The sequence below is a fragment of the Lonchura striata genome, chromosome 3, assembly GCF_046129695.1.
Source record: "Lonchura striata isolate bLonStr1 chromosome 3, bLonStr1.mat, whole genome shotgun sequence".
In the NCBI taxonomy this organism is placed as follows: domain Eukaryota; kingdom Metazoa; phylum Chordata; class Aves; order Passeriformes; family Estrildidae; genus Lonchura; species Lonchura striata.
This window is the reverse complement of record NC_134605.1, coordinates 107,961,427-107,982,701: the sequence shown is the minus strand read 5'-3', so window position 1 is coordinate 107,982,701 and position 21,275 is coordinate 107,961,427.

The window sequence follows — 21,275 nt, the reverse complement described above, 5'->3', positions numbered from 1 at the left end:
TTATTCAGTTTCAGCTACAAAGGATGCTCGTAGGATGTCTCTGGGAGGTTTCTGATGAGCAAAGTCTGTTTGTCTTGTCTCAAGTAAACAGGTGACACTCTCTGATAAGCAGACAGGATAGCAGCAGGAAGGAAAACCTGAGGTATGGGTGTCCAGCAACACTGCTGGCTGAGCAAGAAAATAAATCTTACCCCTTTTTTTTTTTTTTTTTTTTGTGACAGGGAGAGGCAGGGAAGTCTTTCATCCAGCCTTCTTGTTTTAAAGGGAAATGTTTCCAAGAATGGAATATTTATATAATACTAAAATGCAGTCTTTGCCAAGCATTGAAAATGATAGGTTTAGCTGTAGTTGTCTAGCAAGAGCCTGTTTGACTACTTTCATGTTAGAACTGCTGCAGAAATCCTGAGATATTTGTACCAGGCTCAAAATTTGCCAGACAATTTCAGCCATTCTTTCTAATTGGGAGAACTAAGACATTGGGAGCAGTAAGTTACCAACAATATTCAAAGTTTTTGGGAGACACAGTTCTTCCAAACAGCACAATCATTGCTCAATCCTCCCTGGATCCCTGTCCCAGTTTTAAGCTGAGCTTTTAGCTGGCATAAGCCCCATCAGGACTGCATGGAATGCTCCAGTCAAGCTGCCCTAGCAGGTCATCACTGCTGTAAGTGAGCTTGGCTGCTCTTGCTCCCTTTGGCCTCCCCTTCCCTGGCACCCAGAGAATGAAGCAGTGGATTCAGCTCATGAAACTGGCAGACAACCTCGTGGATGTTTTTTGAGCTGGTTTTTGTAGCCACTGTGGCAGGATGAAGCAAAGTGGCAGATGGAGGAACTGGTTGAGATGTCACTGGTCAGGGACAAGAAAGGGACATGGTTAAGAGTGTGGGGAGATGATCAGTTCCGTTCAACCCCCATGTGTCACACAGAGGAGAGGAAATAAAGTCTAGTGAACTTACCCACATGAATTTTCCTGTTTGAGTGGTTTCAGCAGAAAATTGTATTCTCCCATTTAAATATTATATTTAGAGAAGAATTTTGCCCAATGCTACCAAGAAGTCCTTGTTTTATTCAGAAAGCAAGATGTTTGCATAGATGCTTCTCATGGGACTTCAGGCACAGCTCCAATGACTTTCTTTAGATGTGAAGGACAAATCCTTTTAAATCAGTTCATTCCTTCTTTTGGGAGCTGTGCTCCCTGAGCAAATGAGAAAGCACTCCATGCTGTCAACCCAGGGGACTGCTTTGTACTGCAAATGAGTTTTCCTTCAAGAAGGACCCTCTAACTCCCCGTGCATATGGGAAGTTCTGAGGGAACTAATGAACATCTCATTTGTGCCAGGCTCTGAGCAATGCTTGCTCCCTGCTTCCCAGGGCTGCTCCATGTGCCCTGTGCTATCTGCAGGGAACGAGCAGCAGTTCTGAATGTGCCTTCAGGTCTCATCCTGCTCCTGGGAAGCTGCATGCAGCTCTTCTATTCCCAGTGTGAGCAGGAACTGGAGTTCTCCCAGTGCTGCAAGTCCATGAGCACCTTTGGGCACAGAGGGACCTGGGGTCAGAAAAGGTGCCTGTGGGAGTTGTGTGATTTGTGTTTATGCAGCAGCACAGCTGTGCAGGGGTTCTTGTTTGCAGGGAGAAAAGTTCTCGTTATTTTTATGAGCATGGCAGCTCTTGGCAAGAGCTAAAATTCCCTGTGCACTCACAGGGAGGGAAAGCTGAGTTGCCCAGGCTTTAGGGCAGCTAGGGGTTAATAGGATTTAATAGGTACCCACCAGAGGTGGGCTCAGATGGGGTGGATCGCTAGAAAACCACCCATCTTGAGTCATCCCAGCCAGAAAACTGGAAGAAGGAAACCAAACTGGGCACTGGTGAGCTGGCAAAGGATGAATCAGTTGATTTAACAAACAGTGGGTTTTCAAAGGAAGAAAAGGAAAACGTTAACAGGAAGATAATGAGTTACACAGGATACCTAATCACTTCTGCAAAGCTTGATCTTAACTGGTGACTGTCCTTATCTCAGGGTCCCCAGGGAGGCAACTGTAAGATCAAAAGTCTGGAGGTGGGAAGGTGGATTTCCAGTGCCATGAGCTGTGCAGGTCTCTGAGGACTCACACGGTGTGCAGGGGCTGGAGGGCAAGAGCTGCAGCAAAGGACAGACCCAGCACAGCCAAAATCTGCAGATTCTCCTCCCGCAGAGGGGTGCGTGGGGAAGGCAACCCCTGCAAGCAGTCACACATCAGTCCTCCATCAGTTCTGCCTCTGCTGCCCACCCTGACTCTGCAGCTGGCAGCCAGCGATGGGCTTGGTCCAGTATATTTGTTCCAGCCTGCTTAAAGCAATTCTTGGTATTTATGGCTGATGCAGAGCCAAAAATATGTGTCCAACACCCAGTCAGCTGCCTTTACTCTGAGCTGCACAAATCAAATCAACCCTTAATTGAATTCCCTTCTGTTGAGGTAAAGTGGAGCTCGAGCACTGGGATTTCCTTGGATTGTTCCCTCCGGTGAAGCTTTCATGGTGTTTCACTCATGTGCCCAGCACCTCCTGACGACCTCACCTAGAGCTGTATGCAAATCGGCTTAATGAGCTGGGGATGCTCTCAGCTGGCAAGAGGGAGGAGGAGCATCAAGCCATGAATGCCTTCAGGTGCCAACAGCAAAAGCAGCACTCTGGTCTCCCAGTGCCAGCAGCTGTGTTGAACGTGTGACTTGGATTAAACTGCTCTTTCCACAGTCCCACCATGCTTGCACTCCTTGCAGCACAATCTGAACTCTCCTGTGAGTAAACTGCAGGACAAGGAGCCCCATGAGCCAAGGGAAGCCTCTGCTCCTCTGGGAGCTCTGTGTTCATGTGGATGCTGCACTCGTGCACCGGTGGGGAGCAGCCTGGCCCTCACTGCTCCCCTGCCAAAAGGGCTGCTGCAGGTTTGCTGCAGGTTTGCTGCAGGTTTGCTGCAGGTTTGAAGATAGTGGCTGGGTTCAGGCAGAGTCCAAGTCCTCAAGGCAAGAGGTGATGAGGCAGGCCCAAGGTCAAGCTGCAAAGTCAGTTTGCAGGGCAGGGGCAAGGTTAGAGTCAGGGTCAGCATCAGGGTCAAGGTAATCAAAAACAGCCCAGTGGTCACCAGACAAATCCATGGAATCATTAAGGTTGGAAAAGACCTCCAAAATCACTGGGTCCAACCATTAACCCAGCACTGCCAAGACCACCACAAAACCGTGTCCCTAACCACCACATCCTCATGCCTTTTGAACATTCCCAGGAATGCTGATTCCACCACTTCCCTGTGCAGCCTGTTCCAGGGCTTGATCACCCTTTCCCTGCAGATTTTTTTTCCTGCTATCCAATCTAAATCTCCCTTGGCATAACTTGAGGCTTTTTCTTCTTGTGCTTGTCCACATGTGGGGCACCCCTACATGTGAGGAAGGTCCAAATAATGGGGTCAGCTCTTGGCTGTGCCATCTCCAGTCTGACCCCAAGCCCTGGGAGCCAAACCACTAAAGTGGGCAAGCTGAGGGTGCTGCCAGTACCTAATTTCTGGGCAGCATCCTACCATACCCATGACCAGATGCTGGGCTCCCTTCCCTCAGCCATCCTCCTCCCAAACTTCAGGTGGTTTTAGGCAAGATCTTTTCACATCTTCTCACATCTTTTTGCATCTTTTCATAATATGTGGTCATTCACCACATATTCCTCCCCCTAAGTCACCCCAAGACCCACGGGAACCTTGTGCCCTTTCTCTCTTCTCTGAGAGGTGACAAGAAGGAGCTGAGCTTGCGTGTCACCACCTCTCTGTGGTGACAAAGGACCATTTCTGGCCATTTCAGCTGCCTTGGCTGCTCCCCATCTTGGGGCCAGCCTGCCACCTCGTGTTCAGAGCTGGGGATTTTCAGAGCAGTTTAGCACTGCAGGGCATTGAAAGTGCCTCAGGCAATAATTAATTACTTGATTTGTATTTAGGACTCCTAAAGCCTGGAAGATATGAAGAAAACCTTGAGGAACTTCACTCTGTGGGGCAGACAGGGTGCAACAGCAACCACCCCAGTGCTCCCAGTGTTGGCTTTGGTGGCACATCTTATTTCAGGTAGGTTCTTGCCTGAAATTAATTTCTCACAAGCAAGGGTGAACACTTCTGGATCCCCAGCAGCTGTTTAAGACTGTCCCTGCCACAGTGCAGGATTTGGGTCCATTCTTGTTGTGGCATTCCCTGCAACTGGATATGATCTTTCTTGCCTTCAGCCTGGCCCATGATTTTCAGCACCCATACAAAAAAACCCATGGAAGCTCTGTTACTTTGTTTTACTGAAATTCTCAAGGATTATTGAGGTGCTCATTGGCATCAGAGAAAGAGATACAAGCTCCAGATTCCACCTGTGGGGCATCAGTAGCCACTAAGTGGTGGTTGAGAGCCAGGACAGATGCTCAGGGTACCTTGCACAGCCCTAAATACCTGTGTGAGCCAAGGGCTCCAGGCTCTCACACACCTCAGGGGCTTCATCTCAAGCTGGAGCCTGCTCGCCTCCCACTTGGCTCCTTTTCTTTCCATCACTCCTAACAAGCATTAAAGCTTCATTAGAAAGGATAGATGTTTATAAGGTGTGAGATTTTTTCCAGATTATTTTTTTATTTTCCTAAATACTCCTGAGAGTGTGACAAATCCTTTTCATAAATCCTATTAGTGGTTAATGAATCCAGAGGGACGTGTCCCATCATCTTGTTGAGCTCTGCTGTAGCTTTCTACAGAGATTCTCTTTTATTACTCCTGTCTTTCATGGCTTCTTTCTTATTTCTCTTTTCTTCACCATCACCCTTTCTGCCCTTGGTATGCCATTTTCCTCCTGTCCCTGCTCTTTCTCAAGTAGGGGGGTGTGCCATATGTGCCCCATTTATGGGACATGCAAATAGCACAGGTGTGATGTACAGAGACTGCAGGATGGCAGACTAAAATACTCACAAAAAATTGCATTTGCCCAACTGTATTGACTTGTGCAGCTCCCAGCCAAGGGGTGATGCCAGCTGGGGTTCCCCGCCCTTGGAAGGGAAGTTGGAACTAGAGGATCTTTAAGGTCCCTTTCAACTCAAACCATTCTATAATTCCATGACCCAGGAAGGCAGCAGTTTTCACTCAGCTTTCACAGTGGACACGTAGGGACAGCTGTAAAATGGTGCTAGGTCAGAGACAGCTTAGAAACGGGGAAAATATTTCTTGTCCTCCTGGTTTTGGGTTTAATTTCTCACATAGGCCTGATTCCTCTTCTTCTTTCACAGGCAAAGAACTTTACAGCTGAGAACTTTCCCCCTGTTTGATAACAGTTATCATTCAGAGAGATGTACATGATTTCCCAGTGGGTGATTACTCGACCAGGCACTACACAGTGCACGACCATGCCAAAAGTCAGTTTGTGGGGCTAAGTGGAGACACTAGCTGCTTTCTCAAATGTGCTGGACATCACGTGGCATGGCTGTGCCTGGTGTAACTCAGATGTCACGCTGAGATGGTGCAGTTCTGCCTCGTGAGTCACCACGGGCTGAGCAAGGCAGGGTTGTGCTGCTGTGGCTGAAGTGAGCTTCCCTTTCCTTCTCCTGTGGCTGAAATGAGCTTCCTTTCCTTCTCCTGTGGCTGGGCCAGCTGGGAGTTAGCCTGCAGGATCAGCTGGCTGTGTGTGCTGGGATCAGCCAAGGAGGGCTCGAGGGTGATGATTTTTCCCCATTAGCGACAGGCTGCAGACACAGTCTGGCAGAGTGGCACCCATTGAATTCTGCCTGGGTACTGAAGAGCCTCTTGGCAGCCTGGCTGGAGGATGACTTATGGGTTTGTTTACTTGCTGGGCCTCCAACTCATGTTCAGTGCAGGCCAGGCTGAGTCAAATGTTCACATTTTGCTAATATGGCATGTGCACATCAGGCATGAGGAAACATGCTAGAGCTGCAGAGACCCAGCTGTGTGTGTGCACTCCTTGGTTCCTTGCTCCTGAATACCAGCGCTGCTTGAGGCAGGAGGTAAGGCCATGACAGACCCCATTGTTGGCTCGAGCCTTGGCTGCTGACCTGCTTATCCAAGTGCAAAATGCTGTGTAAGATGATTAAATCATCTTCCAAAGAAGGCCTGGAATCCTGGCTTTTCCAGTAAACAACCAGGTAACTGTTTACTGGAACAATGTGAACCCTGGCCAAGAAACTGTGCAGAGCACTAAAAACATTGGAAATTACCCCATATGTCCTCATAGCAGCAAGTCCTTTAATAAGATGAAGAACAAGCACAAGGCAAATTTCCAATTACTTTTACATGCATAAAAAATCAGGTTGTGCCTGGTCATGGCTCTGTGATCTTACAGTGGAATTGCTATTTGGTACTGACTTGCTCTTGCATCTTTATTGCTTATTTAAAATGTGCCACTGCTTGGACTGGAATTTCATAATAGCAGCACTTTAGGCTTCCACGTCTCTTGCCTCAGAAAACATCACATTAAAACTTGCTCAGCTGTACAAATCCCAGCCCTGCAGACAGAATACAAAACATCACTGGCGCCTTCCTGGGCTCCCTGCAAAGCACTGGCAAAGCTGACCCCAAATCTGCAGCAGTGGTCACACCCCTGTGACTGTCCCCTCTCACCTAACTGTGACAGTGCCCCACTGCCTTCTACTTCGATATGACAACCTCAGCACACACCACATGTACCCCAGGACTGGAATGAACCTCCACCCCTCCACCAAAGTGTATTTACCTCTGTTCTAGAGCACAGTTTTAAATTATCAACCAATTCCTGCCTCCAGGAGCTGGGAATGGTGTTTCTGGCATGAGAAGGTGCTGGGCTGCACAGGTAATGCAACTAACTGATGTTGTCCTGCTCTTGATGTTGTCTGTGGTACCCAGAACTGCTGAGGGTTTTGTGACAAGTGTCCTCTGTCTTTGTCCAGCTGCTGTGGGTGACAAGTCCTTCTCTTTTGCTAGAATCTAACTTGGTTCATGGACACAATATAATAACCTTGAAAATAGGGAGGAATTTTCTCTCAGCTCTCTACTACAATCAGTGCCACTCCCAGGGAGCCAACCTGCCAAAATTGCCCTCAAATCCCCCAAGATGGGAATCAGGACACAAATAATGCACAGTTAAGATGCGTTCTTGCTTTTTTATTGAGACAGAGGGAGCTGCAAGTGATTTTGTTTTCTCTTGGTTTGCCTTGTAGAATGCTTTTTCTCAAGTTCAGGCCTATGCAAGCATGGAAAGAATCTCTCTTGAACATTGAAGAACATCTCCTCAAATCCTGTAGGAAGAGCCAGAGTGCTGAACTCTTGGCTGTGTGGGTTCAGATGCTGAGAGACCAAGAAAAACCAAAGCCTGTTTGAGCTGAGCTGGTTGGTGCTGGCCCCAGGGAGCCGTGTTGGCTGGTGTGGCCCGGGGCAGTGCGGAGCTCTTGGCCCAGAGCAGCCTGTGGGTGACTGAGTGACCTGTGGACCTTGTACTGGCAGCAGTGCAAACCTCAGCCAGCTCAGAAACGGGAAGTCAAATTAGTCCCATGAAGTTAATTGCCCAACCAAGCCTGGTCTGTAGGACTGGACACTTGGCACTGGATAACCCCTTGTGAATACTCTGGATCAAGGGCCAAAATTGCGGAAAATCCCAGCTAGATTTTCCTTATGATCTCCCTCCCATCTGGACCTTGTTTTCCCACAGTCTTTGCTTTTCCCACAGTCTTTGGTTTTCCCTTTGGAAAAGACATGTGCCTTTCCCTTCAGCCACCTCATGGGATGGAGCTGGCCCCATGCAGAAGTGCTGAATGTTGCTGAGGTGCAGGTGGGCACCTTGTTGAGACTGGGAATGAAGATAAGCAGGGTGAGAAGGTGCTGCTTCATAGTGTTGCACACCTTCTCTCCCAGCCATGGGTGGTGGTGTAGAACTGTGACATTTTGGTGGAACTTTCTGAGCTCTTGATGTGTACAGACCATGGGTGGGCATTTCCTTCTTACAGCTGAGTGGATAGAAGGTGTCAGGAGCAAAGGACAAAGGCTTCTGAGGCTGTGGAAATCTGATAATCCTTGATTCCCCTCTCATCTGTTATGTGCTTTTGTCCCTGCAATGAGCAGGGACATCTTCAACTAAGTTAGTTTTCTCAGAGTCCTGTCCAACCTGGCCTTGAACACCTCCAGGGATGGGGCATCCACAACATCTTTGTGCAATCTGTGCCAGTGCTCAACCATAATCATTGTAAAGCACTTCTACCTAATTTAAATCAATCCTCTTTCAGTTTAAAACCTGTGTACTACTCTAACACACAGCTAAAAAGTTTGTCCTCCAATAATGCTCTAGACAAAAAGATCCTGTCCAAAAGTATGTTTAGCAGCACCATTCCTATATAGGCTCCTAACCTGTGCCAGCACCCATGGGAATTCCTGTCTCTGGTAGGAGCTAGGTGCTAGCTATTGTTCACAAATCTGGCTTCCAGCTGTTTTTTTGGTAGATATGCAGGGATCTGTGCTGGCTGGAAGAGAGCAAATACAAAATACAAGGTGTCCTGCATGGGAGCAGGGTTGGGAGGGGATGTTCTGTGTCTTTGCCTCCAGCTCACTGAATCCCATCACCGTGCCTGGCCAGCAGCCTCCCCTGGGCATGTTCCTGGCGTGGTGCCTCCGTGCACGGCCTCTCTCTGCTCTCCTGGCACTTGTGAGGCTGAGCTGTGTGCAGCTGGACAGAGGATATAAAGAGGCTGACAAGAGAACTCCATAGGAACATGAGGCTATCCCAGTCTTCAGGGAGCTGGGATCAAGTCATGGCAGAAATACATAGGGAAATAAAGTAAGGTATGTTAATATGTTTAAATCAAGCCTAGTGCAAAACAAGGCTGAGCTTATGTTTCAGTGTCAACTTTTTGCCCCTTCCAGTGTCTATAGAGGGCTTATGGAAAAGAAGGAGAGTGACTTTTTACAGGGGTAGATAGTGATAGGGGGGCAAGGAGAGATGGTTTTAAAATAAAAGAGGAGAATTTTAGATTAATTATTAGGAAGAAATTCTTCCCTGTGGGGGTGGTGAGACCCTGCACAGGCTGGCCAGAGAAGCTGCGACTGCCCCATTCCTGGAAGTGTCCAAGGCCAGGTTGGATGGAGCTTAGAGCAACCTGGGATAGTGGAAGGTGTCCCTGCCCATGGCGGGGGGGTTGGAACGTGCTGATCTTTAATGTCCCTTCCAGCCAAATCACCACTCTGTGATTCTGGTATTGCCATGAGTCTGTGCCCAGCTTTTCAGTACAAACACTTTGGAGTTCCAGCTCTTTGCATATTTATTCTCATGAGGGCTGCATTCCTGCAAATGTAAGGTTTGAGCCTCTTTTCTCTTTAAATTTTGTATTTGATTTGCCAATGTCAGCCTCCAGAGGGCGAAAACCCTTCGGAGAGACGCTGGGATCGCTCCAGCCGAGCTGGAGGTGCTCTGCTTGCAAAACCGCGGCACAAAGAACCAGCAGAAAGAATTCTCCTCCCCAAAATCCTGCATTTTCTGCATTTTCTGACTCATTGCTGTGACGGCATCTCCGGCTGCCGAGGCTGAGCACTGTGTGGACGGGGTGAGGGAGGGAAACGTGAATTTCTGAGTCGGGGTTTCCTGGAAGGCTTCGGGGATGATGAAACCAGCAGGTTCCTTCCATAATGTAGGAATTTTTTTGCTGGCTTGTCCCAAAAGGTTCTTCACAAGCCAGAAACCCTGGGCGATGCAGGAAAGTCCTAATGGTGGTGATACTGAAGTTATTCCAAATATCCTTGCAAAGCTGTGGGAAAAAGGGGATCTGCCACTTGCCAGCTTCGGAGGGGGTACAAAATCCTGCCAGATCAGCAGATCCTGGTGCTCTGACCCTGACCCTGAGCTCAAAGCCATGGGGAAATATGTCCCAGAACACCCAGTTCTGGGACATATTAAAAGTTAGTTAAAGCAAGGGTGGGATGCTTTTAAAACAACACACACACTGGGGCTTGTTGAAGACACACAGTTCCTGGAAGTGCTGAGTGCTTGCTCTAAAAAAAACAAAAACAAAAACAACCCAGATCTTTTGTGTATGTCCACAGATAAACTGGAAAAAGTAGGAAGTGGTGGGAATATCATAGTCTTGGACAGTGAAGTTATTGTTGAAAAAAAGTACTCTAAGAGAGTATGGAGGTAAGATAGAGTGAGACAGGCAGTTTGGGAGTGAGGAGAAGGGAAATGGTGCTGAGGAAGAAGACAATGAATAGGATTGCTGGGGCCTCAGTGTAAGGAATAATTCAGTGTATACATACACACACATCAGCTATGCCACTAATAAACTCACTCTAAATAGAATAATTCAATTCTGGAGTATATTTATGGTGAGATGGGAGGTCACAAGCCACAGGCTTGCCCCAGGCATGCTGCTGGGCTATGGGAGGATGTTGCTGTCAGCAGCAGCGACCCAGCACTGCTGCATCCATCCTGGCACCATCCCTGGAACAGGCTGAGTAATTAAATCATTTACTGCTACATTTCTGTCAGATCTCATTACACAGCACCTGAGTTATTTTTCCAGTTGAATGATTGCCTGGATCCTACCATGGTGATGCTAAATATCTTATCCCTGATGAAAACCCTGGCAATACCCTCAGGGGAGATATCTGGATATTTCTTCTGCAGCAATAATGCTGTCAGGATATAATCCTGATGTGGAAGTGGCCCTGCCTCACCCATCATCACAGCTCACCATGGGCAGAAGGGGAGAAATTCAAAGAAGGGATGCAGGGAAGATCAAACATGAGTAGGTCAGAACTTCCTGTCCTCAAAAAGAGGTGGGTGGAAACATGGAGAGTGAGGCTTATGTAACTGGGACAGGACAGGCTGTTCACTACTTCAGCCACTGACAAATAAAAATAAATAAATAGATGGATTAGGGCATCAGCTGGGGTTTCCAGGCTCAAAACAGACAAATCAGCCACTGTTTGGTACAAGGTCTGACACAGAAGCTTTAGCTTGTCCTGCTTTCTCCAGAGAACCCTGGGTGGTCACAGGGGAGAAACTCACAGAGGGTGACCCAACACCCAGAGAGAACAGGAGCCCAGGAGCCTGGCTCTCCCCAGGCCACAAACAGTCTGAGACAGGAGGGTTTGCAGAGGAAATTACATCACCTTTCATTATGCATTTCCCAGAAATCTGCTTCTGGAGCCAGGGATGGGACCACGGGGAAATGGGACATGGTGCAGCCGGGTTCATCAGCCCTGTCCCACTCCTACAACCCCCAGGCTGATGTAAAATCACTGCAGCAGAGACAGCCCTGGCAGAGCCTTTGCAGCTCACCTCAGCTGCACTGCTTCTTACCTTGCTTTTCTGGCACAGGTGTGGGAGGCTTGTGCCAGCACAGATGCTGTCCTGAAGCCAATGCACTTAGAGAAACACCTGGAAACAGATTCTCCATGTTCATCCATCTGTGATATGCCAAGCTAAGGAGTCTTCCCTCTGCCTCAGCTGCCTCTTGCATCCAACAAAACCTGAACTGTTTTTTGCACAGTCCAGCATTAACAGCACAGATGGAGCAACTATACTGGCATATGCATGGCTTTTAGTCAAAAGGAATAAATTATAATGGCCAAAGGATCCATTTCTATGGCTAGGAGTGGCATAAATAACTCTTTTCAAAAAAAAAAAAAAAAAAAAAAAAAAACCCACAAACCAACAACCTCTTATTCTCCCCTTGTCTGCTTTCCCATCTGAAATAATCACCCTGGCCAAAAGCTTGTGCAGATCTGGCTTGGGCTCACAACAGAGTTTTTAAAAGCCCCATGTTTTGGTTTTTAATTTTCATGTATCTGACACTGGAGGGGCTAAATATCAGCACAGAAAAGCTCATGAGTTTTTCTTTTTTTTTTTTTCATTGCTACTTTTCAAAGCATTACTGTGTTTTGAAGTGGTTTGTACTGAAGAAGCGTCAAATACAAGGAGCGGAACAGGGTTGTTGTCAGTGCAAACCCACCTTCACAGCATTTCCCAAACATTTTGCCTATGTTCTGCATTTTGTGTCAGTGTTCAACATGCTTCTTTCTTCTTTAATTTAATTTTTCTCACTTTTTCTCAGGAAAAAAATAAACCAGACAAGGTTTGAAAGCAGAGAAAATGCCAAGTGCTTCAGAGAGCTTTTCTTGCGAAGCTTGTCACATCCTTCTTCTGCAGCTGCTTGGCTTGACAGCCTTTGAACTCTCATTTCTTTAACCAAAACCCTGAAAACATGATATTCTACTTAAACTACCCTAACCCTTTAAAGTACTCTAAACCTTTATAGCTGTTTAAGCTGCTTAAGAGTCAGCTGCTGGCTCAGATCAATTCAGATGCTGAAGTGTGGCAGAGTAGCCGAATGCTATAAACTCTCCTGGCTTTGAAATGATCTCAAAATTGAAAATTGTTCAACTGGTAGCATTTAAATATTCATTGCTCTAAATCTAAGAAAATTTGCTTTTAAATAGGATTGAATTATGAGCCTCAAAGAGATTTGCAGCACAAAGCCCCAATTGCAGAGAGCTTGAGTAGCAGTTTTAAAGTTATTAACTTGTGCAGTTAGGAAATTCCTCCTTAAGTGGCATCTTTAACAAATGATTCACGAAATTGCCTTCAACGATCAAAAAATACAGATGCAATTAATTTGTCTTGAGTTTTAAACCTCACTGGCATCAACAAAACAGAGCTGTATTTTATCTCCCTGGCTCTCAAAGCTGAGTGCAAAGCCTGGCAGTGACATAAAATCAGTGTGGCTCAATGGTTTTGTGCTCATTTCCTCAGATTCATTAAACCATTTGTGGTGGAGATGTGGAGTCACACACGTGAACAGGCACAAACCCAAACCTGTCACTGGGGTGAGATGGAGTGAGGCCAGTCCCAGGCACAGGGTGAGGTGTTTTGAAATTCTGACAACCATGAGGGCCACCCTTTGAAGCTGCAGCAGCCCAGGCAGTTGTGTGCATCAATTACAGAGCCCGTGGCTTGATGACAGTTTTTGGCCCTTCCTCACAGGGGTCAGGAGAGGTGACATCAGCCTGGATGAGGAGCAGAAGCCTCCATGTACAACATGACGTGATGTATTTGTGTTTTTCCAGCTAAAAGAACAGGATGTGATTTTCCTGGCTGAACCAGGGCAAGACCTTGTTGAGTCACCTCTCCAGCCTCTGCCTGACTGCAGAAGTGAGTTAAATATCAAACTCTCCAGTAGAACCCATTAACCAGCTCCATCACTGCTGAGAGCCACTGGGAAGCAGTGGGAAGGGATGTGGTGATGTGCTGGGCATTGAGCTCCTTTGAAATGCCAGCAAAACCCTGTGGGGACCCAGGTCTCAAGCTGGAGGATGTTGGGGAGTCTGCTCACTGCAGCAGTGGGGATGGGGCTTGATGGGATTCCCCCTGCACCATCACCCCAGCCGAGAGCAAATGCAGGTCCTTGGAATGGAACTTGAGCACCTACATCCCACTAGGAGATCCTGCAGGCCTCACTCAGCCCTTTCAGAGACCACAAAGTCATAGAATGGTTTGGATTGTAAAGGACTTTTAAAGATCATCCAGTCCCACCCCCTGAGCAGGATCTTCAACAAAACCAGGTTGTTCAAAGTCCCACCCAACGTGGCCTTGAATGGGATGGGGCATCCACCATGTCTCTGGTCAACCTATTCCACTGCTTAACCACCCTCACTGTAAAATTGTAAAATGAGGGTGGTCTAAATCTACCCACTTTTTGTTTTAAAACATTACTCTTTGTTCTGTGGCAACAGGAGCTTCTGAAAAGGACTCCTTAACCCTCACAGACTCCAGCCTGGAACTGGTGCCAGGCTTGGGAGTGTGTTGGACACATGGCAGTGTTGGGCATGTGTTGGGACACAGGGACTGTCTCTGGCCTTGAATGAGGAATTTCAGGTGCTTTAGCTGGCCACTCAGCCTGAGGATAGGGTGTCTGTAGAGTAACTTTAATGTGGTAACATCAGCTTGCCAGATGCTCCAAAAATCAAGAAGAGCAGGAAAATAACTGATTGGTCAAAGTATGCATTTCTTTCTATTTTCAGAAAAATGCCTCCTTTGGAAGGAAATGGCTGCACATTTAGAGATAGGAGGTGTAAGATGCCAGCATTTCAGTGGTGAAAATAACACTTTCTACTGTTTATCTGTGTCTCAGGACATAAAGTGAAAAATGATGAAGAGGATGGGTGCTGCAAACCTTAATGTCACACTGTCACCCCTTCCCTCCCTCCTGCTGGATCTGTCAGTGGAAAGCATCTGGCCTTCCTCCAAAGACCACCTGCCATTTATTGCTCCAGCATTGAAGGCTGGACTGTGAGCCCAAACATCACCCTTGGAGCAGCAGGATGTAAATCATGCACTGACCATGGGACCATCACCGTGGTGGGGCAGCTCTTGATGGCATCCTGCTGTCACCTCCAGCCTGGGGGAGGTCTGGGAGAGAGAGCCCAGCAGCCCTCAAGCCTCACCTAAGAGATGTTAATTGTGCTGTGCTTGCTTGAGCCCAGCACTATAATTAACAGTGCTGCATCAGCAGGTGCTGACGCCGCAGTGATGACCGTGCAGCTTCTTTTCCAGGAGCTGCTGGCACTCCAGACAAAAGAGGGGTTGTTTCAGGTGATTTTCCTGTCATGGAGTGTCCCTGGGTCTGTCCATCCCCTCTGAGTGCAGGTTTGCCATGTAACAGCAGTGGTGGATTTTTTATGGCAACTAACCAATTCATCCTATTGGGAAACGCTCCCGGAATTTGAAACATGCTCCTGTGGGTTTTGTATGGAGACCCTGGTGGGTGACCCTTGAGAAGGGAGATGGGACCTGGCCTGGGGACACAAGCCCAGGGCAGCTCTGGGTACAGAATCACAGAATTGTCAGGGTTGGAAGGGACCCCTGGGGATCAAATCCAACCCCCCTGCCAAGGCAGGGTCACCTGGAGCAGGTGACACAGGAACGAATCCAGGTGGGTTTGGAATGTCTCTGGAGAGGGAGATGCCACAACCTCCCTGGGCAGATCTGGGCCGGTGTTAGAGTGCTAACCCCAAAGGAAGGTTTTCTGCCTTAGACAAGATGTTTTTACATCTTCAAACACCCAAACCCCAAATGGGAGGGTCAAGTCCCCTGTGGTTTTTGTATGCTGGGGCAAGTGTGCCAAAAAAAGTGGAGAGCTCTTTTAGGATGCACACCAAGTGCTGTATCACTGCCTCTTCCACTGATACACATCTATTAATTTAAAATCTGGCATGCCATCCTAGTTTGGTTCCTTCAGAAGGGTCTGGAATGGGGCAGAACACCTGTGGGTCAGGGTGTCAAGCTCAGTACAAGACTCACATGTCCATCCATGGCAGCAAAGCACTGCTGGCATCATTCACCCATGGGGACCATGTGTAGAAGTGCATCTCCTTGGGGGTGGATGCAGGAAAAGAACCCCTTCCAGCCCTTCCACCCCTCATCCTTCCACTCTGAGATCCTCAGGCATGCAGCTGTAGGACACAGAGTAGGGGAAAGCAGAGAAGACAAAGGGAATGGGAACAAAAATAATGACTTGAGGGTCTTTCATACAAAGTGCATAAAACCCAGGTTACTTATAATTTTGCCATCCAAACAGCTTTTTTTAACCCCAGCATGGAATTGCTCAGGTGTCCTAGGGACACACTAAGCTTCTCCCACAGCACGTGCCCATGCTTATGAGTTCAAAAGTTGAGTCTGACGGGGACATGCAGAATTTGGTTCTTGCCAGACCAGCTTTTGTTTTCCTGCCAGATGCAGAAAATCTCACTGATTTGACCCTTGGCTCTTCATCCCTCACGCTCATGGCACGCCCGAGTAGCTGCATTTGCTGAGCAAGTGTCACCCTCAGTTTGTGTCACTGCAGGAGGGAGAAGAGCCAGGGCTATTACAAGTTCATTATAATAATGTCCCTATTTCTAGGCTAACAGCAAGGCCAAGGGGTATTTTGCAGATGTCTGTGCACTTTATAGCAGGCAACAAATCCTGATTCAGCTTGTTACAAAAATTATTTATCACAATCACAGAAAGTTAGAGGAGGGGAAGTCTGGATTAGTCCAGACAAGGCAGTTGATGGAGGTGCAGCGAAAGCAAATCCACAGTGAGGAAGGCTCCTGATTTCAAAAGGGCAAAGCTCACAAACTCAGCATCATCAGAGCCTGGCTGCAAATGCCACCAAGTGTGAGGACAATCACGGCCTTCTCAGCCTGGAGAAGAGAAGGCTCCAGAGAAACCTCACTGTGACCTTTGCGTTTAAAGGGGGTTTATAAAAAAGAGGGAGAGTGACTTTTTACAATGATAAGACAAAGAGGGATGGTTTTAAACTAAAATAAATTTAGATTCATTACTAAGATTTGTTTTAGTAATTAATCTAAATTTCTCCTCTTCTAGTTTAAAATCAGTTCTTCACCGTGAGGGTGGTGAGGCCTGGCAGAGGTTGACCAGAGAAGCTGTGGCTGCCCCATCCCTGGAATTGTTCAAGGCCGGGCTGGATGGGGCTTAGAGCAACCTGGGATAGTGGAAGGTGTCCCTGCCCATGGCAGGGAGTTGGGATGAGATGAGCTTTAATGTTCCTTCCAACCCAAACCATTAGGTGTTTTTCCGATTCTGCAAGATCCAAGGTTAGTGCAGAGGTGGATGTTATTTCAGCTGTTATCAGTGTGCTGATGGCATGTGGCTGTCTCCATGTCTCCAGTGTACCAAGGAGGTCTGAGGTCCACAGCAGCAGCAGCAAAACGGGAACCTCCTAAGTGCCCAGGCATGACACAAAACCCTGAGAAAACCTGAGCCCAGAAAAATTAAAAACAAAAGCGAGGGAATGGGATCACAGTTTTCAAATACCTCCAGGAAGGAGCCAAGAGGCAGCCAGGGGTGGATAAATATCAAGCAGGGAAAATATTTAGTTTAGCTAAAGGACCATATTGACACTTGAGCAAAAAAGGATTATCTGTCCACAGATACATTTAATTAGAGGAAACTTCCCATGTATTTGAGCAAAAGAAAGCAGAGGTGATAGGAAAAAAAAGGGGGGGGGGGGGAAAGAGGAAAACCATTTTCAGGTTTAAATATAATTTTTATAAGGAAATTTTTTAAGATGGCAACAGCAGGGGTAAGGGAAAGGATTAATGTCCCATTCTTGCACCTCCTTAGGGGATGTGACTAATAGGGGTGGGTTAATTCATCTTTACTGTCCAGATTGTTCAAGTTTTTGGGTGGTTCCCATGCCTAATTTCAGCTCAGAACAACTCACAGGCTGCCAGCCTGCTTGAAGGGCCATCCAGGGAGCAGAGGGCAGGTGGATGCTCCCTTTCCACAGGTCAGTTTGGTGGTGATACCTGTGCTGGAAGTTGGCAGAGCATCAGGGCATCCTCTTCCCCATCACTGCCAGTCCCTGCTCCACCATCCTCCTGCCACAGAAATTATGTCCAGGTGCAGAGGAAGGTCCTTGGGAAAGGAAGAAAAGGAGAAAAAACACAAATGGAGGAAAAAACTGTGTTTTCACCACTTGTGGACATCTCTGATTTTCAGGTGTGAGTTCCCTGGCTCCCTGGAGTTGTTTTGCTTCATGAAGTTAAATTGCTCCATGCCCCAATTTTGTGTCTTTCTTCCATCACTGTTATGGACATCACTGCCATGTCCCTTGCACAGGGCAGAAAGAGCATTCCTGCTCTGGGGAGACAGGACAGGCTGGGGGAAAAGGCAGGAGTGAGTGGCTTTCTCTGGGTGGGACAGGGACTGAAGATAGAAGACAGGCCTGTTGTGTCAGCTCTGAAAGTGGACCTTCCTCCCAGCTGCACTTAATGAGATGGGGCAAGACACAAGATTTAACCAGGGAGCCAGAATGGCCATAGATTTATTCTCAGCTCAAAAATCTCACTTAAATGGCATATTAATTAATGGAAAGCATGGTTTGGGAGCATTGGAACATTTGGGAATATTGCCTCCATCCTTCTCCTTTTTCTGGGGGTATGGGAGCTGTTGGGGTAGGACTTTTCTCTGAAATTCACCCTTAATTTTTTTCTGATCAGTTTGCTTATGGGGAGTTTGATCTCTGTCCTTCAAGTTTCCCCACTTGCAAAATGACAATAACACTGCCAGCCTCAGTAGAAAGGCACCTGAAGCTCTGCTCACCAGGGAGAGTGGCAAGACAGCTTGTTATTCTTAAAATAAATTATCAGTAAGAGAAGAAGCCACAAAAAGCATTCATCAGCTATTGAAGGACCCTGGAAGATCAATGGTTTAGTTAGTATCATTCTTGCCAAGTATTAACCTGGAAAAATCAGAGCTGCCAGAAACAAAGTCAGGCAGATTAATGTCCTGCCTCAGTCACAGTTTCCTGCTGAGCCTCACAGGTCCTGGCAAAAGCTCCTGTGCCCAGAAATGTATTTTGAGACCAGCATGCTTATAGATTATTCCCTTCAAATCCAGGTGAAGTTAATCTCATCCACAGAGGGCAGAGAGCAGACAGCCCTGAGGGGATTGGAGCAGAAACTGGGGAGCAGGAGCAGAGACACAAGTGTGCACTGGCTACAAGGGCTTGGGGCATGGTGCAACAACTGTGAGATGCCAGAAACACCCACAGCTTCCCCAACAGGCAGGTCCTCCATTATCTACCCAGCTCCCTCCACCCTAGAAAGTAAGGAAAATTAAATTTGAGTATCCCAAAAGAAACTATAAAGCTCATGGACACTCACACAGAGAAGCAGCAGCCGCATCCTAAATGGTGTGATAAACACCTCAGGGGTTGCCATCAGGCAGGTACTTAATGAGTACACAAATGATTCTTCATCCTATTTCTCCTCCATCTTCCCATTTCCTACCAGTTGCCCTGGAAACTTCCCCTTCGAGGCACTCACAGGAGCAAAGTCCAAGAGGAGAAACAAACAGCTACAAACCCTTCATGGTGTAAAGTTTGTGGCCAGGTGATGTCAGGGGAGGATTTTGAGGTGAGCTGTGCCTGTACCAACCTGCCTCCCTCCCACACACTGCACAGCTCGGCCCTGTGGCCCCAGTGATGGGCACAGACCCCCAAATATCCCCCACATCCCACAACACCCCCAGGACACCCTCAGCATCGCCTCCCATGTCCCCAGAGGTTGTTCACACAAAGGCTGCCCAGACCACCCCTCCTACAGCCACTGCTGCAATCCTCAGAGGTTTGGCTGATAGACAGGGAGCCAGAGGGGTCAGTGACCTCCCAGAAGACCCCAGGGAGCTTTTCCAAGCGGGATGTAAGCAGCCACACCCAGAGACTTGCAATTAATTCCCCACGAAGATAAACTGCAATTTGGCTAAGGTAGGAGGAAAGTACGCAAGACGTCTTGTTCTTCTGCAGAGAGCACCTGCAATTCACGGGGTAAAAAAAAAAGAAAAGAGAATTTAAAAATACAATCCCAATGCTCATTTGCACTGGAGGAATTAAAAGGCCCTGATCAGCAGAGTCAGTCCATCCTGAGGACACCAGGCTGTGCTGGAGGCATCTCTGGAGGGCTTTGTCTAGCAAACACTGTCACCCTAAATACAATGTCACCACTCATATCCCAGCCCTTGCAAGCAGGGCTCGGGCAGCAAAAGTTTTGTGCAACCCACACCAGAAATTTGGGTCTCTGCTCTGAAGCGAGATGCCCACAGCAGACAGAGAAGGATGTGCCTTCATCATGCTTCCTTGTGCCCTCTGATTTCACAGGCACTACCACCCAGGACTGCCACCCCAGCACCCAAATCCCACCCCTCAAACACCATGATTGAGCAAGGCCAGGCAAGGGGCAAACCCCACGTCCCGCCTACAATGCACTCTTAAGTACATTTTCAATGCAGATTTTATAAAAAATGCACTTTTATGCATATTACATATATTTATAAAGATCTTTATATTTACACCTTTACCTTTTTAGCCAAAGACTTCACCCATTTGAGCTGCACATCAGAGTTTGTGCATTGCCCACAATGCCTTGAGTAAGACAAAGATGAGAACAAGGACAATCTCTGCTGCCACAGAGTTATGCCTCCAGGTCATGAACCCATTGATCCCACCTGCCTGGTTTATTTTCTTAAGGCTTAAGAGAGCTGGCTCAGAGGAAGAGTGGGGGCACAGGGCTTGTGGCTTTTCACACCACCCATGCTGCCAGGAAATACCCTGCCCATATGTGGGGCTCAGCTGCTCTCAGATATTTTTTCCCCACACACCCACAGAGACAGAAAATATTTATATACTATACATCTATAAAAATACCTAATAATAATATAAGAAAATATGTAAATATAGAAATAGCACAATATATTAAAATATGTATGTAGTTTATCTAAATATATAATGTACTGATAAACATATCATAAATATATTGTACACACGTATACATATGCATACAACAAAAAGTTGGAAATCTGAAATGACAGAGCCAGGGAAAAGGTCAATATCCAGGTGCAATCAAAGAAAAGAACCATGCTGGAAGTGTGCAAAGCACAGACAGAGCCAAGTCTTGACCAGTTCCATGACCTGCCATCAACAGCCCAGGGACCAAACAGCTTCCTTATGCCTCCTCAGCAGCTCCAGGCCAAGGCACCTCCACAACACCTCTGCTTCGTGGTGTCTCTTCAGCTGACTAAACCCTCTTCCAGGACTATATTTCTTTTTGCTTTACAAACTTCAAAGCCCATCAGAAAATGTAAGTGGCTGCCAGGACAGAAGTGCAGCTGCAGGGTGGGGCTGGTGGTTCCCTGGGAGGGTGGCATGATGGCTGTAGTGCTTACACCCAGTGTAAGTGCTTACATTTACCTGGGAGAACCCAGACCAGAAAAGGACAATTTTTAACTTTCCAGCTGGATTTGTTCCAAAAACCTGGTAAGCCAACTATTGACTGAGCCCAGAATTGCATACCTACCCTTCCCTTACCAATTCTTGCCCAGGTGGATCAACCACCACTGGTCCCAACACCTCTTGCCAACAGGCTGATACTGGTTCCACCTCAGAACTGCAGGCACTGAGAGCTAAATGTTTCAATGCCACCAAGGGAAAACTCCACCCCAGAGCTCCCAATAAAGGCTCTTGCTATTTGACACTGTATTTCATCTGTGCATGTGTTGAAAAGTTTCAGTTGTGTACCTATGTATAGTCCTGGACCAGCAATTTCCAGTGCCAGCCAGAAGGAAAACACAGCACCCTTGGTAACAGAATATCACTCTGGAGCCAAGTAAACAAAATGACAGTCTTATAAACCAAGCATTTGTCCCATTAAGGATTCAATTTGTAGACAGAATAACAAGGGATGAGTTATTTGGAAGTGCAGACTTTAT